Raw genomic sequence first — 17,765 nt, forward strand, 5'->3', positions numbered from 1 at the left:
TTCTGAGTGATCACAGAATAGTGGATGGTAATCCTGATTTTCTTGATCCTTACATAACTTGAGTATTTTGTTAAGCTGAATGTGACTCTAATATTTTAAATTACTCCACCCCTTTATTTTTTACTATAGGAGTCTTAAACACAACCCAGTAGCCTTGTATTTATACAAATTAATGTGCCTTGTACTTTTTGAGAATGCATAATTTAAAGGCATTATTAAATTTATGACTTGAAAATGTAAATCTGTATAAGATATGAATTCATTTATCTATAGGTGTTTGAAGTAATAAAATTTATTTTGATCATTAAACTTTTATACAGTTTACATTTTTTTTTTTTTACAACAAACAGGCTTTTATTTTATTATCTTCTAGATATTAAAGACAACTACCTGAGAAGTTATCTAGTCCACTGCCATATTATATCAAGGATTCTAGACAGTAAAAAAAGCAGTTTACTGAAGGCTACCCAATTCTTATGATGGTATCACTGTCGGAAGCCATATATCTTCAGTTTCAGTCTGCTGTACTTTCTACCACTTGTCACCAGAGTGAGTATTCCTTCACCTCCAATAAATGGATCTTTTATTATTCTTTGATGTTTGGTTTTATCTCTTATGAAGGCTATCCTGCAGCCTGAGGAATGTGCCTGTCAGTAGCTACGCACAAAAATTCTTACTCTTTTTTACCTCAGGTATGGGGCCAACAGAAGCTGAGGTGAGAACCTATAGTGGTGAACACAAAGGATTATGAGAAATCAAATGGTATTATAACCACAGCCATTTGCTACTCAATTTACAACACTCTAATATCATGATGGGTTCTTTGTTCTAAGGTCTGGCATTACTTGAGAGAAGGATCAGGGCAAAGAATCCAACAACAGCAATTGAGGTCAGGAGAGCTGACACAGAACTTTAATGGATTGGGCGTCAAAAATGTCATGGTGAGTGTCTTTCTAAGTATTTAACAGTAGAAGCAATTAGCAATGTCTTTCCAAGTATTTAACAGCAGGGCAACCTAATTTTGAAATTCAAGCAGTTTCTCCTTCCACTCAGGATTCTGACTGCTCAAAAATTAAATCACAATAAAGATAAATGCAATGTGTTAAGTTGTCCCTGAGCTATTGGAATCAGATAAGAGGTGTGCAGCATTGTGGGGAGATCACATAAGATTGTGATAACTCAAATAATCAATTTGTCAAATGGCTCCTTCTGTTGGCACAGAGAACTGAATTTCATGAGCTTGAGATCAAGATCCCAAGCAAGCACTAGAAAAAACTATTTTCTTTGTGGATGAACAAAGATAAATGTGCTCTGAATTATTAGGAGGAAAAACTAAGTGTGATTAAACTTACATATTTCCAAAGTATTTTTATTCAGAAATAAAGCTAACATAAATATTTTATCTGTCCCCAACTCTCATCTCTCATACACTATTTTTGGTCTCTGTGAAAGTAACAATAGCACTTTGCATTTATATAGCACTATTTGTCCCAAAACTCAGTAATGTTATAAATAGAAATTGTTTGATTTATCTTTGCAATGTATCTCATATGAATAAAGGATTTTTTTCTTGTTTTTATTTATTTATTTTTGTTTTAAGGATAGAGTAAGTCAAGATCAGCTTGAGGAAAGTTATACAGACAATAACTGTGATAATTGAAAACTGCCGCCCTATTTCACCATTATATTTCTATCAAGGCCAGGGATTTGCAATTTTTTTGTCTGAAAAATACCATAATAGAAGTTTAAAATACTCTATCTTCCTGCAGTTCAACCATTAACTACCATGTAGTTTTTATTACCAAGCCACTTGGTAATATCCCTCTTTGCATTACAGAGAAATACGAATCTCTGTAAATAATTAATTATATTAAATTTCCAATGTGGTTTAGGTAAGATTTTGAACCAAATGACCCTTGATTCCTAAACTGGAAAAATGTATAGTCAATTACGAAATCATAAACCAAACATAACAGCCTCTTTGTATGAACAGTGGGCTTGCATAAAACACTCAAGTATAGTGACAACATTTAAAATAAAATGTCTTTATAAATATACTTTATATAGTCAGAAACACTGTGAACTGGATGAAACAAGTATGTATCAGAATTATCTCCAAAATAGCTGATGAGAGGAAAACGGTTAAAGAATTTAGAATATATATTAGGATCAGTAGGATGATAATCGACGACTCAGAATTAATTTAGCTAGGAGACAGTCATATTTTTGGACAACTCGATAAGTCCTCTGAATATTTTTCAAACAGTGTTTCCTATTGAACTTTCAATGGCATCAGAAGTAACTAGCTTCCCTCTCTCAAAATAGAACTCTTTTATATATTCTTTCCTTTTTCGAGATAGTAATTAGATGTGGACTGGACCTCTTGTGTACATATTACATATTTTCTGACTCAGGAGTCTGTGTTCAGGTTATCTGGCCACATCTTAATTTTCTTCTTATTTCCCTTCTATGGTATTTATTTATGGTTCCTACATTTTCTAATGTAAGGGAAAAGGCCTCAATAGGAATTCTGAAAAACATAGTTTTCTATAATTGAAGAAAGCCCAACCTCAAGACCTTACATAACTCTGATAATGGTCTACATTAGAGAGTTCTGCTTTAAGTGTATTTCAAAAATCTGAAACACGGAGAAAAGAGAGATTCTAAAAATAAATAAGTAAATAAATAAAATGCTACGATTGGTATCATAATAACCTATATTTATGTGCCCTAACAACTATAAAAGGAGTAGTAGTGAACAATGTGTTTTGTGTGTTTTATTGAAAAGTAAATTAAAAGAATGTGCTGAGTGTGTGTGTGTGTGTGTGTGTATACATACCTCTTGATTTAATTTTCTTTTCCCTCTCAGTTCTTTTCCTTGAGTTCATCTCTATTCCTTTGTATTTTCTCCTAATTTTCCATTTAATTTCTAGTTGTCCTTTCTCTCCTTTACTTGTTGATCTTCCCTTTCCATTTTCTTTTCACCTTTTTACTCCTTTCTCAGAGTTCTTTCGAACAGGAAGTAGATAAGCAGTATATTTTCCACTATCTTCCTAAGTTTTATCCTTCCCACCAGCATTGTAAGACATTTGTCATTTTATATATGATTCATTTGTACTTATAGAAAGGTATTATTCACTATCCCTAGCATTTGTTGGCAAAGGTCTCTCATTAATAATTCCGACTTCAGTTGGTACCAACAGATTTGTAAGCAGTATGCAGTGACATTTCAAACATATTTAGAATTTATAGCAATTGCAGAAATGAAAACAGCTTTTCCTCTGTCCATTATATTTTGTTTTTCCTTAGAACCAAACAAAAACAGAGATGATGAGTCACCAAAAAGTTTATTTTTTCTTTTAGCGAGCAGGATAATTGAAACAATTCAAGCAAATATATTTTAGAAAAAGGAATATTTTAAATACTTTAGTGTTTTCATTTTCCAAGCATCTTAATTTTTTGAAAAGATGAAAAACCGATAATCAATATTAAATACAATATCTTATAATTATTTCAAAACATATTCTATGACAAGTCTGACATATTATGATACATACTGAGACGGTATGTATGAGGGCTAAATGGTTAATTGTCAGGTTTCATGAGACAGATTGTGTCATTATGAATCCCGACTGTGTCACCTACTAGTTATATAACTTTGGAAGGAAAGGGTATAAACTTATTTAAAAATAGGGCAATAATACTATCTTCAAAGACTAGTTGGAAAAATTAAATAACACACATAAAGCACTGAAAACTGTGTTTTGAAAATAAATAGTATTGACTCAATAAAGGTTTATCATTATTGTTGCATAAAACTTTGATATTTTTAGTGTTCCCAGATGATCAAGAAAGAGGGAGATTTCACAGTCTTATCCTTAATATTCTACTCTCTCTCTCTTTTTAATGGATAAGCATCATAAAGGCAAACTAATGAATGGTGCAGTTAATTAAATGAAAGCCAAGTCACTTTGTATGGAATCCCAATTTCCGATAGGCACAATTTTAAAGATGTAGCATTAAGTAACACCTAAAATAATAAAAATGAAGAATTAATAAAGTGAATGAAAAAAAATGGAATGAAATGTCTCTGTCTCCAAAAATACATTTATTTGTATTTGTATCAATACTTAGAAATATTTCATCATATTCAGTCAAGGTACAGAAAATGAGTATTTTATGTATTTATTACAAATAGATATGCTTCATTTTTAATTGTTAAGAAATATTTAATATACGTTATTAAATTTTAATATACATTTCATAATTTTAAATTTTATGAATAATGTACATTTTAATGCCTGAATTTAAATTACAAATCAATTAAAATGATAATTTATAAATTTCAACTTATAACTATATATATGAATAACATCTTGATCAGTGCATCAGAGAAGAATTTTTTAAATGACTTTGCTTATTCTTTATTTAGTCATATCTTATATAAAACATTGTTTGCTATATTATTTTCATGTTTATGTTTTCAGAACAAAAATCAAGATATATTATTTAATAAATCTAATTAAACCTTTTACATATAATTGAAGTATGGACTACAGGATAAGATCAGGACATATGATAATTTGTTTCCAATATTCCCTCTAAAGTCACTTGACAAAATATCTGAGTCCAATTTTCTTGATAAACCATAGTACATCAACAGCAATACAAGAGGCAGGCAGATATATTAAGACAAAAATTTGTTTCTCAGAGTCTATAGAATCTGATTCAGCATTTTTGTTTCCTCTCTAAGTGGTACTGCCCAATACTTCATGAGCTCAACTAAAAATGATGTCCTCTATCCAATTTTCATCTTCCTACTTGCCCAATTATAGATTGCCAAATTACAAAGGAGATTTTATGGTTAATTAACAAATTAAGTTAATTTAAAATTTGATTTATTAACTTGGAAATATTTTACCTAATCCTTAAAAAAAACCCAAAAAAACAACAACACCTAAGAATGTGGGTGGACTACATAAGAAAATTGAAATTCATTGGGATTAGGTAGTTTGACTTAAGCTATTAAGTGTTGGTCCTGGAGTTTGAAACCAAGAACCTGATCAATAACCATTCGATTCTCCTGTTCCAGCCTGGAAATGAACTGCTTGACTTTACAAAATTAGCAGGGGTAGGAAAATAAGATTACCAAAGTCTCACACGTTCTGTTTTTGAGAATTACCTGACAAGAGTAGGAAGGGATTGGCCTTACCTTCTCAAAACAGCAATTAATTCTGTCATTAAAAAATAAAAGTTTATTTCCAGAAGTAATGCTCTATGGCTGGGTCCTAATGAATGCTTTTAATTTTGACTCATTCCACCTTATAGCCAGCATAATCACTCAACTAGATCCAACTCTGAGTGATTGCCTGTTAAATAGATTTTAATAAAAGTTATGTAAAATGTGAGGATTATGCAATGTCACTAAATGGTCAGTTGCTGCTATTTCTGATCTCATTCTCCAACCTCTTTATCCCTCTTCCTCTCCTCTTCTCCTCCCTTTCCCTCTCTTCAAAAGCCCAACATCTCTTAATCTCCAATACCTTTAATACCTTCCACTCTCAAGAATGACACTTCCCACTCTTGAGATAAAATGTTTTCTCTCCTATCCTCTCCAAACTAATTCTTCCCATCAACTTTTCAGATTTTTAAAATTCTTTACTCAGAAATGTATGCTTTCTAGAACAGTGAGGAGGAGAAATGAGAGTTGAAGGTTGGACATAGGTACACACGCACACACATACACACACACATACATACGTGAGTGCACTGATATAAATTTATCCTGTCACAGTACTTGATAGTTTCTTTTTTCTTTTACTCTTTAGAGGAGAAAGAAAATCTGCTGGTTAAATATATGTATACTCTCACATTCATAAGTTAGTAAAATCAAAAAGATAAAGAGAAAGAGAAATCAGAAAATAAAAGTTGTGTATTTTTGCCAAAATAATAATAATCTCTTATATGTTTTCAAAATTTCTGTCTTTTGTGGCCTTAGGTTTATAGCTAAGCATTAAAAGAAGTGACTTGGCAAATATCAAAGGAGGAAACTGATGAACTCACAATACATAACACAGAATAAATCATGGAGGAGAGGTGGCAAGGCAAAAAACTAAACACAGGACTGATGAAAAAGAACTAATTTTTTATAATAATAATCATAATAAAATTTCCAAGCAAGCTCATAAGTAAAAATAAAGAAGGTGATGAATATGTTGTAATAATTTGGGACCTTTCTGTTAAGAGTTGCTACTTATTATTTAAAGTATATTATACTCTCAATCACACTTCAATCCCTTTATTTTCTTTCCCTTCTCTCTTCTCAGTATTAGTTTATCTCTTAAATAAAATGTAGATATTTTTATCACTTTTGGTAAGATTCAGTTAATTAAATATTTCATGTAAAATAAAATTTTAAATCCTTATTAATGAAAATGAGTTCTCCTTGGGTCAAGATCAGAAAAGAAATCAGTACAATAGTATGCTATAATAAAAAGAATAAGATAGTTCTATATCATTTAGTGAAGAAAAATTAAAACTCCATTTTAAAAATTCTTGTTCTAGTTTGAACTCTGCATATGAAAAAAAGGAAAAGTGGATATTCTACTTTTAATATCTCTTTAGATTATAGAGATAATAGGAGAACAGTAGGAGGATGTATGCTATAATCAAAAAGAATGAGAACAGTTTATACATGAAGCATTTTTCTAATTTATACTATTAACTGGAAAAAATAAAGAAGAGTATGTTATTGATTGCCTGTAAAGTGAAAAAAAAGATACATACATATATATCTGCATATTTTTACATAATTTCTAAAAGAGTTAGTAAGTTTTTCCCTCTGGAGAGGGTTGCTGAATAGCTGCCAGATATGGACAGCAGGAGGATATAGTCTTTGTTGCATATACTTTTATATTTTTTTAATTTTTTACCAAATTAACACATTTCTTATTGAAAAAAAATTATTGGGAAGATATCAGTCACTATGCAGAAACTGGTTGGCACTCATTGTTATTGAGACCTAGTGCTCCTTTTATTGCTTGTCTAGATTTGGGACAGATCTAAGAGTTTTGCAAACTCTGAAAACATCTTTTATTTGTTGTAAGCACATAAATACATATTTTAAAAAAATACAAGCATTATTAACATTCCTATGTAATACGTAAACTGAATGAGAAGTTGCCTTGATGATGTATTAAGCTATATATCATCAGGGCAAACTGTCATTCTGATGATGTATTGATACCATAAATCTCAAGGTGTGACACATTGAAAAAATATTTCTCAAAAAAGAATGGTCTCCAAGTTAAAAATGGATCCGACATAAAATTCAAAGAGAAAGCTATAGAGAAACGATTTATCTGTTGCCAAGAAGTGATATGCAAGCAAAGATATCTTCTCAGAGTATTTCTGTTTTGAGCATTAGACCTTTAGCAGACTCAGGGGAAATCAACTCAATGTGCCTCTTCTTCAGCATCCAAAATTGATCCTGGAGATAACTGACTAAGAACAAGAAGGTCCAATAAGCATCAGAGTTTTAAAGATGGCATGGGAGGAGAAAAAAATACCCAGGCATGGAAGGCATTTTAGAAGATGATCTGTATATAATTTAAGTGAGAATTTGTTCTGAAGGCTGAAGAAGTGAAAAACAGCAATGGAAATGCAGAGCTCAAGTCAAAAACATAGCAGAGAGCATGAAATGCATTGTCACAGGTCAAATTCAGAAGCAGTTTAGGAAATTTTCCCTGGATTAGAAACTGACATAGAAAAGGGAATTTCCTAGGTTAATTAAGAATTTTGCCATTTACAAATCATATGAACTAGGAAATTTTAAAATAAGCTTTTGGCATCCAAATTACAAAAAGAAATTGAAATACCATTATAAGGCATCAAAGAAAGTTTCTGCACCAATTTGTCTTTGGTCGTTTAGGTTTCTTTGCTTGGGAGTCCTTAAGAGAATACAGAATGTGATCTGTCAGATGTCATCACACTTTTGAGCAATGGGAATGCCTCCCAATTAATTAATTATGTCGAAAGTATGGATTATAGAGTACCTAGAGTGCGTCAGGTACTGTGGCCTGAGGGCACTAAAGTGAACAAAACAGACATAATAACTTTTTGTCTATGCTCATACTTTGTCCTCCTTTTTGTATCCCTTGTCCAACAATAATATTCTCTTAATCTTTCAATGTTACATCATGTTGCAAGTGCCTCATGTAATCATCAGTGGCCACATCATCCCAAGATATGATCTCTCTTTTCCAAATTTCATTGAACTTCAGAACTGAATAAGACATTCTAATCTAGTTCAACATTTTCAATACAGAATGAGAAAACTGTGGCCTATACTGATCAAGTGACTTACATGTTCAGGGAATATAGTTATTAAGTTGTATATATGAGTTGAATTGGGTCTTCTAATTTTTTAAAAGAATTTTTCCACTTCATCACACTTACATATTTATATATCCATGCCACTCATTTGGCATATGACTTAACACTGTCTTGTTTGCTTTTTCTGTTTGTGTGTATACTTTATGCTTTCTCAACTAAAGAGAACTTTTTTGAGTCCAAAGAGCATTTTTAATTTACCTATATATTCTCCCCACTCTGAACCCAGGATCTAACAGTCTTCCTGACATAAGAAAGTGACAAGAAAGTGACTGCAAATGTTACTCTCTTAAACTTTCCTAAATCACCACCTTCTCATAAAGGAGCCATGTCAAGTGGTGCTCTTCATGTGGCTCCAATCGTGTCATCTTCTTTGAATAAATTGTGAACTTCTTCTTCTATCACATTATAAAATGGAATTTTATTTTATATGTAGAATTGTGACAAAAAGCACTTGAAGAGAAGGAACTGAGTTCCAGAGAAAAAATAGTAGATTAGTTCTTAAACTGTCCAGTTCTATTCAAATTAATTTCTTTTGATCTAGGAAAAAGAATTGGATATGATTTGACAAACACATTCAATAGAATAGTCTCTAAAAATCCTAATGCTTAATCTGACTGACAATTTTGATATAGGAAAGTAAGCCAGTTAGCCAGACAGGTCAGTAGTAAAGATAGTTTTTGTTTTGTTTTGTTTTGTTTTGTTTTTAAGATTTAGCTTGAGGAACTCCTGTAATAAGCTATGGCTGATGAAATTGAGGACATTGCCACCAATTCCTGCAGGATTATTTAAAAGATATAAACTTAATACAAATATTAATTACTTTTACACATAAGAAACACTCTCCACTCCTCCTCCTTTTTCAGGTTTCATTTGAAAATCCAATTATACAGAAATGAAGTTTTAATTATAATATTGATTTTACTTCTTTGCTAGGAGTGGGACTAATTCAATTAGTTCTAATTATGTGCATAGAGTGGCCCGACTAATCTTTCAGGATGTTGGCCCACTAATTTTATACCACTTTTCTTCACATCCAAGTCAGAAAGGAAAATAAGACTTTGAAAGTTCTGAAATTATACAGACTTTTAGTAAAGAAAAACAAGGAAGAAGATAAAATAGTCCGTGAAGAATTTGACCAATTGTCAGTGTTATTTCAGATGCAAAATTGTGCAAATCAGAATTCATTTAGCCTTTTCAATTAACAGCTCTAACAGGATTTAGAGAATTTTTATAAAAAAAATAAAGAAAGAAATAATGTTCAGTGGTAATGACTATTTTTCTATTAAAAATCAAGGTAAGATCATATGATAGTTTTAATAGTTTATATAAAAATGAGCAGAATGTTTTCTGGAAATTAGAGGAGGCGTAATATCAAAGTAATTGTACTAGACTATTAAATAGGCAGAGAAAACTTTTTTCAAGGCTATTTTAATAGAAGAGACCAGAATTCTAATTTGAACTCTGCTGCAACAAAAGGCAGAATGGGCAGATTTTAGGCCATCTGTTATGGTTAACTGTCTTTACCTAAAGAAAAAGTAAACTTTCTCATATCTTCATGACAGGAGACAATTTTGATGCAGGACAGGGCAAATTTCCCCAAGTGGCGGGGAAAGCAAGCCCTGTACTGAGAGAAGAGGGTCCTTTGGCAGAGAATGTAGAAAGAATTCAACACGCACACCAAAATTAGAGTCAAAATGAAAGAAAAGGATTTAACACTTCACAGAGTGTGGTCTCCTCTCAGAGGCAGAGAGTAAGAGGGACGGTGAGAGAGACAGAGTAAAGGCACTGAGAGGAACCCTGAGTGTTGAGGGAATTCAATTTATATGTCATTCTTTATGTCCCATTTCCTTTGATATGGACAGACAGGGAGGGGAAGAGGAAGAGTATGTAGTGCTGAAAGCCTGCTGGCTAGCATTTCTCAGCCTTTCATCCTTAGGTGCCCATCGTTTTAGCCACAGGGAATGACTCTTGGTTCCTGTTTCCCCTTCACAGGTGTGGAGAATGTGTTGTAGGCAATCCCAGTAGAAATATTCCTTTGTTCTGGTGTCCTCCTGCCCTGGCTGCAGGGCTGATCTGCATATTTCAGTCTAATTGTGATTTTATTAACATTTTAATTCTCTTGCCTCCTCCTGACTTTAATTTTATAACTTGAAGCTAGGTGCCCACTGAAGTTAGGCTCTTACCCTCCCACAGAGATTGAAAAATAGGGGCCTAATCTTCCTTAAGAGTGACTACTTTGCAAAGAATGTCTCCCAGGTCATCTGAGAAAAGTAGTCCTGGATGTAAAAATTGGCAAGAGGATTTTTTAAAGATTTACATCTCAAAAGGGCAGTGGAAAAAGTTTACAATTACAACTTTCTTAGAGTAAATACTCAAAGAAATGGGAGTCAGGAGATTAGAATTAGGCAAAGTCTATCTAAAGTTTAGGCAAGCTGAAGGGAACTTGAAGATCATCTTAGTACTTTAAAAGAGGATGAAGTATTTTGTCAAACACAAAAATACAGGATACTTTTACTCTAATTAAAAAAAGAAGAAGAAAGGAAAAAAAACCCTGAAAATACAAGCAGTGAAGTGCTTATTTGTGCGTATCTTAATCTTTGTTCACATTCACATCTAATCTATACCTTTAGAGAACTGTAGCCATCTCTAATAGGGTTGTTCTGTTTGAAATCCAGGGTATCTGCGTATAAGCTGCATCTCTGCCACCTACTAGCGACGAGATCTCAAAAAATTAAAGTCAGTTTCTGTCTCTGATTTTACAAAATGAAAGCCTTAGAAAGACTCGGCCTTAGCAATAGTCTCAGGTCTCTTCTAGGTTTTATATTCTACAAGTCTATGTGTGCGTTCCTACAGAAATAGTTATAATTATGGTCATCTCATTTTAACTGCAATTTTCAATCTAAAATAATTACCCTTATATATTAGGAGAAACTTTGGGTGATTAAATCCTTTTTAATCAAATGCCAAGTAAAATAAGAACTAGGTGTAGTCTTTTTCCCGTAGTACATTCCTCTCTCCCTCAACAAATACACAAAACAAAACAAAATAAAACAAAACAAAACAAAATCCTATGCCTCAGGTGCCTTCTGCAAACCTATTAACTAAAATTCATTACAATCTAATACCTACTTGATCTTTTCCTTAAGATATTAAAATAGCCTCAGGGCATCTGATCAATCAAAAATCTTCTTATAGTCTCTCAGTGGCTATATAAGACTATGACCTTGAAGGCACAGTCTTTCACTTTCTGTATATACTGAGAAATACACATAACTCGTGGAATGTAATCTTTTTGAAATAACCTCCACATGTCACCCAGATCTTTAGCAATGCTTTGGTCCCAAAGTCACCATGGTTCCTCACATATAATATTGTGACCAGTGGGGTGAGATGAAATCTGTCATCGCCATAGTGGCTTGGGGGAAGAGGAGGTGGATATTGGACAGTGGTGTTGTGTGCTGTTCTTCAATTCTTCCCCACTGACGCAGCAAAGAATTACAGGTTGGTGAGATTTAGAAAAAGAGTTATTGAAAGTACGTTTTAGAAGGAGGCAGGTGGCGCTATGGAAGATGCAGCCCTGTGGAATTTGGGAGGTGAAGAGATAAGACAGAGCACACTAAGGGAGAAGCGGGTTTTCAGCAAAGAGAGCTGTAACCACACAGAACGGGGAAATTCTGTTTATATTTGCACCATGATGGGAGGTCCTAGAAAATCTGTATGTCAGATCACCTTGACTGATAGTTGGCTGCTATATAACACTTTGCCTACTGCACATGTGCTTACCCAGAATTCAGTATGTTATAATTAGATTCATGAACTTCCAGGAACAGTAATGATATTGTAATGATGATATATTGAGGCTGAAGTTATGGGCAGTACTTTTTGCGCATGTGTCTGTAGCTGGTTTAGGCCAGCAGCTTTTATGGCCTTTGTGCTTTAGTATTTGGGGTAATTTATAACCCTAAAAGGGAGGTGTTTCTGGGGGGTACTGAAGGAAGGTTTTTAAGGGAAGTTTATATGGTTACGGAGCTGGGCCTTCGCTCATGTTGTTCATGCCTGACTAACTACCTAACAATATCAGTATGATCATTATATATCCTTACAGGTCACACTACTGATGCACCCAAACTATTAGGGAATTCAAATATGTAAAAGTATTTAGGGAAGGCTTACATTAGCTTCTATATAGTCATTTAGATTTAACCTGTCTCTATGTTGGTGACAGAAACTGGCCATCGTATATGTTAACCTTTCCAGAAAAGAGAAAAGCTCAATCCAGATAAGCAATATTTCTTTAGAAAGTCTGTGAATTCTAGTTTATAATATGGCTTTGTGTACCACTGCAATTTTATCACATTGGTAACTTCCTAAGCTAATAAATGTTTTATAATTAAAGATGAAAACACAAACAGCTAAAAATTAGCCTCAGTGTCAGAAGAGCCAAATTATTATAAAAAACATAAAAAATAATTATATCAATGATGATTATGGGCACTGTTCTAAACACTTTACTTGTATTGAGTCATTTAATCCTCATTTTTACCATTTACCTAAGAGAAAACAAGACTAAGAAAGATTAAATAACTTACTCAAAGTCACACACTTACAAATAGCAAAGTAGGTATTCAAAGCTCACTGGTCCTAGACACTGCAAACCTTCTTCTAATTACCACACCAGCTTTCAGGAAAGTCTTACCGATCTTTAATTCCAAAAGGCATGTAGTAAATATCTAATTTTACTCTCAATAACAGTGGAGTTATTATTAAATAATGTATCTTGTCAATTAGTAAAAAGTAGTATATATTACTTGAATATGGATTTAATTAATATTGAGTTTGAGCACTCTAAAACAATTCTCAATTTAATTGCTTTTATTTGCAAGTTGTCTGTGTCCTGACTCATTTTTACCTTTGAAGTTATATATATATATTATTGTATATAACATATAAATGTATTTATGCATATACATAAAGCATGTATGTAAAATTTTTTATTTTGTTTTAGTGTTTGTGTTTTTTCTTTTGAATATATGTCTCTATTGTTGAAAGCACTAAAATAGTCTTTTATGGTTACTCTCTAGAACTAAATACTTTATTCTTAAAAAGGGTTCATTATTCTAAAATGAGATAATTTATTTTGTATTTTCTTAGGTATTATTTTATATTTTATTATTTTTACATTTAAAGTTTCAGTACAGATGGAATCCTCTAATGGTCAAGTAATGCAAATCTCTCGCTCTCTTTCTCTCTTGCTCTCTCTTGCTCTTGCTTTCTTAATCTAATTAACCAGTTGTCCTATAGCTATTTATTTAAGTTTTTATGTTTTACACTGACTTGAAATAAGATTTTTATATATATTAGGGTCTTTGTAATTTTGTTTATTTTCTTGGTCCATTTATCTGTTCTCGTACCATTTCCTCCCACACAGCTAAAACAGTGAAAATTTCTGTGTTTAGATTTAATTTAATTTAAGAATATTAGTATTATTTTTTATAACACATTTGGCTATCATTGACTAGGTCTACTTCAGGCTAAACATTATAATTACGTTCAGCTTCAAAAAGAAAGAAAGAAAAAGAAAAATATCATTGATTAGAATTAAATTCAACTTATAAATTAATTTATGGAGAATTTATATGATACTACAATTTAATCTTAGATCCAAAACACAGCATTTATTTCCATTTAATCAAGTCTTCATATTGCTGCTTCATGTTTCTTAATCAATTTAATTCATAGGAACGACTGGCTAGAATGAACATATATAATAGCCATTCTTATTTTGTTTTTGCTTCACTACCAGTAACCTTACTGAGCCTATATTTTTAAAAAAGTAGTATTTCAATTGATTCTATTGGATTATTTTCAGTGTAAAGTTGTTTTCTCATTTAATAATAGTTTTGGTCCTTGCTTTTTAGTAAGTAAACATTATTTTTATTATACTGGCTCTTGTTTCCAGTTCAGCATTCAATTATTGTCTTATTCCTGACTTTATGAAAATTTGTCTAGAGTATCACTTTTACTCATTATATTGGAGGTTGGTTAGAGACTTATATTACAAGTTTACTATGAAGTTTTTCTTATTATTTTATGGTTTAGGTTTGCTAACGTAAGGAGGGAATCTGAAGTCTTCTTGACTCCTTATCTTGCTCTGAGGAAATTTTCTTCAGAACGGTCCCCAGCAGCTTCAGTTTCTTCCTTTACCAGAGTAAGTGACTAAAACACCAATCCCCAAGATATTGCTCTGAGAAAACTTCTGGGTTCGGCCATCCCTATTGCTAACTTAGCAACTACATAAACTTCTGTCCTTTATAATATTGAGTTGGCTTTAAAATACTCAAAGAGTGGCTAGAGGAAAAGTTTTAGACTTTTTCTTTGATTTGGGAAAGAGGGTAAAGGACAGAGAAATAGCCGTTTTGGGCCTTAGAAAGTGTTTCCTTTTAGTAAGGAAGTAGCTTCTGAGGTAAGAATCCAAAGTTATGGTGGCTGAATGGCAATTTCCTACCTTCTTTTCTTGGATGACCATACTTTTTTCTTTAGTAGCTCATTCTCACTTGGAGAAATGGAAATTACTACTCAGATATGGAGAATTACTGACCACTGGAACATTCTTTGTTATTTTTCCCTGAATAATTCAGCAATTCAGTAAGAAATATGGGACTGCAATGCAATCATTGCTAGCTTTCACTGTTGAAACCAAAATGTTCAACATTGTATATACAGTGTTGTATATACAATGTCAAATTAAAATTAATCTAATTAAAATTCTGTGTTTCTTAAGATTTGAGAGTTCTCTCTTGAAGATAAATTAACATCATCTCTATTTTTCCCCCATTTTTCTCTTATTGTCTAGTTTATAATCTTATGTTTTCCTATTTCACATCAAATATGTACAATTCTTCCTTAGCTGAGTGTATTCAAGATTATTACCAATGCCATCGTGGTTTAAGTCTGCGAGATTGGACGTTTGTACTGTCATTTTTCAAAGTGCTGCTGACTGTGCTGTGTAAGGAATAGTAACTCACAAATTACTTCTGTATCTGAAGAGAAAAAAATCTGAAGTCAATTTCTTGAATTAATTAAGAGATAACATTGATATAGGAATGGGCTAGTGCCACAAATAATTATCACTTGAAATTACACAGTCAAAAAGGCCAATTAAAGAACCAAATATAGCTAATGAGAAAATTTAATTGATAATTTTTCAAGCTGCTGGCCTGGTCTTGCATTTTTTCTATAGTTCAGCAACAACAATAACAATAGGGAAAAAAAATTAAAAGCAACAGAGGCTCTGATGATTTTATAAGAGCAAGCTCCTTCTGGATCTCAGTTAAAGTTTATTTTGTTTATAGCTGTATAAATTCACTTCTTTTCCACATCTGTATGGATTTAGTTTATTATTAATTATTTTTCTCAATTAAGCATAGTTTCCTTGACTTTTTAAAAATTCTAAAATTCAAAGTAGAAGAGAAATTTCTATACCTTAAGCCTGCTGGCTTAAAAAAAAAAAAAAACAATTCAAATTCACCTTGGCTGTCTTGTCCTTCATATTATCTTTGGTAGTAGCACTGTGGACTATATCTTTTGATTGACCTTCCTAAAGAAAATATCTAAGAATTCTGGTTAAAATATAAAAAATAATCTTTTGAAAATTAATTGCTTAGCAGGCAATATAGCAAGAATTTTTTGTAGCTGAACCAAAATAAGATCAGGAACCAAGAGAGATAAAAAAAAAAAAATTATTCAAGTTGGCTTTTATCTTGAGAGCATTTTCCAATGACCTACAACTTTGAGTTTATTTTCAAAACTCCATGGAGCATGAATAGGAGAAAACCTAGAATTTATCCTATATGAGGTGAAGAGTAAGAGAAACAGGCACAAAATCTCACTGAGAAAGCTGGAAATAATCTTATTCTTTTTACACATGGAGATAGAAGAAGCAGCAAAACAAGGAAGAGGAGAAAAAAGAGGAAAAAGAAAAGGAGAAAAGATAAATTGTACATCTCAAAAAATCTGTTTTTAGAATTCACACTTAAAATCTAGGCCTTCTAATAGTTTTGCTGTTTGAATTTACATTTATTGCTTGAACTAAAATAATTTAAAATGAAAGCTCATGTTAAAGAAGTACTAGGCTGATAGTGCCCATAGGCATCTTGCAGAAGAAAACACAGATCTTCCTTAGCCCATTTTCTATTTGCCCCAAGAATACTTACTGATGGTGCTTACGGCTGCAGCGTTTAACCCAAGATAACTCATGGATTATAGTCCTAATCTTATCCCCCAAATTTGCGACAAAATATCTCTCTTTTATTATTATTTTTGCATCCTTCTAATATATCGATAGTATTTGGAAACAAATGGACATCATTCTATGTATAGCATTTTGTTTTTAGTAGTAGTATTTCCATTTACAAAATACAGTAATTCTCGATTGCTGAAAATGTCAAATCCTAGATATTCTGTTTTGTGTTGTTCCATGCTATAAAATTTACCACACAAAAAAAGTTATTAAATATTAATCATCATATACATTTCTGTAACATTAGAATTAGAGACAAGTACTGTTTAAAATATTTCCAGTAACAGTTTTTGTATTTTATTTTCACACTAAAAAGCAGTCAGATTTGCTTCAGCCTCAAAGAGAGTGTTTATGTGAAATTAAATTAACGCTAGCAGCGAGCTGCACCTTTTTTTCTAAACAGAAAATGGGCTAGAGGACTCCACAGCACCCATCTCATACCTCAAAAATGTTCTTTCACAGGATCAACATTATAAATCCAGAAGAAAATGAGGCATGATGAAAGAAAAAGCAGAAACAGAAAACCAGATCAGATCAGCAAAGGTTTCAGGTATTGGAATTACTGGATTCAGATTTTTTAAAATAAATATTCATTTATTTAAAGAAATAAGAATGGAAAATATAATAGAGAAAGAGATCATAAAAATGTTCAGCCGGATTTGAAAAAATGTCTATTTCAGAATAAGAAAAATATATAAAGAAAATTATAAACACAGTGTGATATTGAACATCAAGAACATAAAGAATCTACAAGAGAAGTAATAACCTGAAAGATATATTCGAGATAAACACTAGGAATGCAGCACAGTGGAAGGAAATATGTCAAATATGAAAAGTCATACTACCTTAAAAGTAATGACTGCTAACTTTTAAAAATTTAAAAATGGGAAAATAGTAGCAATCTGTTAGTTACTAGTTATTAGATAGTAACTATCTAACATCTGTTAGATCAACTGTTAATTCAAAATATCATACAGAGCAAAATTGTCTTTCAGTTATTTTTTTAGATAAACAAAAATTGAGAGTTTGCCATATTCCCTCATGAGAGGAATTTCTAAGGGACAATTTCATT

The sequence above is a fragment of the Pteropus vampyrus genome, unplaced genomic scaffold, assembly GCF_000151845.1.
Source record: "Pteropus vampyrus isolate Shadow unplaced genomic scaffold, Pvam_2.0 Scaffold153, whole genome shotgun sequence".
Taxonomy (NCBI): Eukaryota; Metazoa; Chordata; class Mammalia; order Chiroptera; family Pteropodidae; genus Pteropus; species Pteropus vampyrus.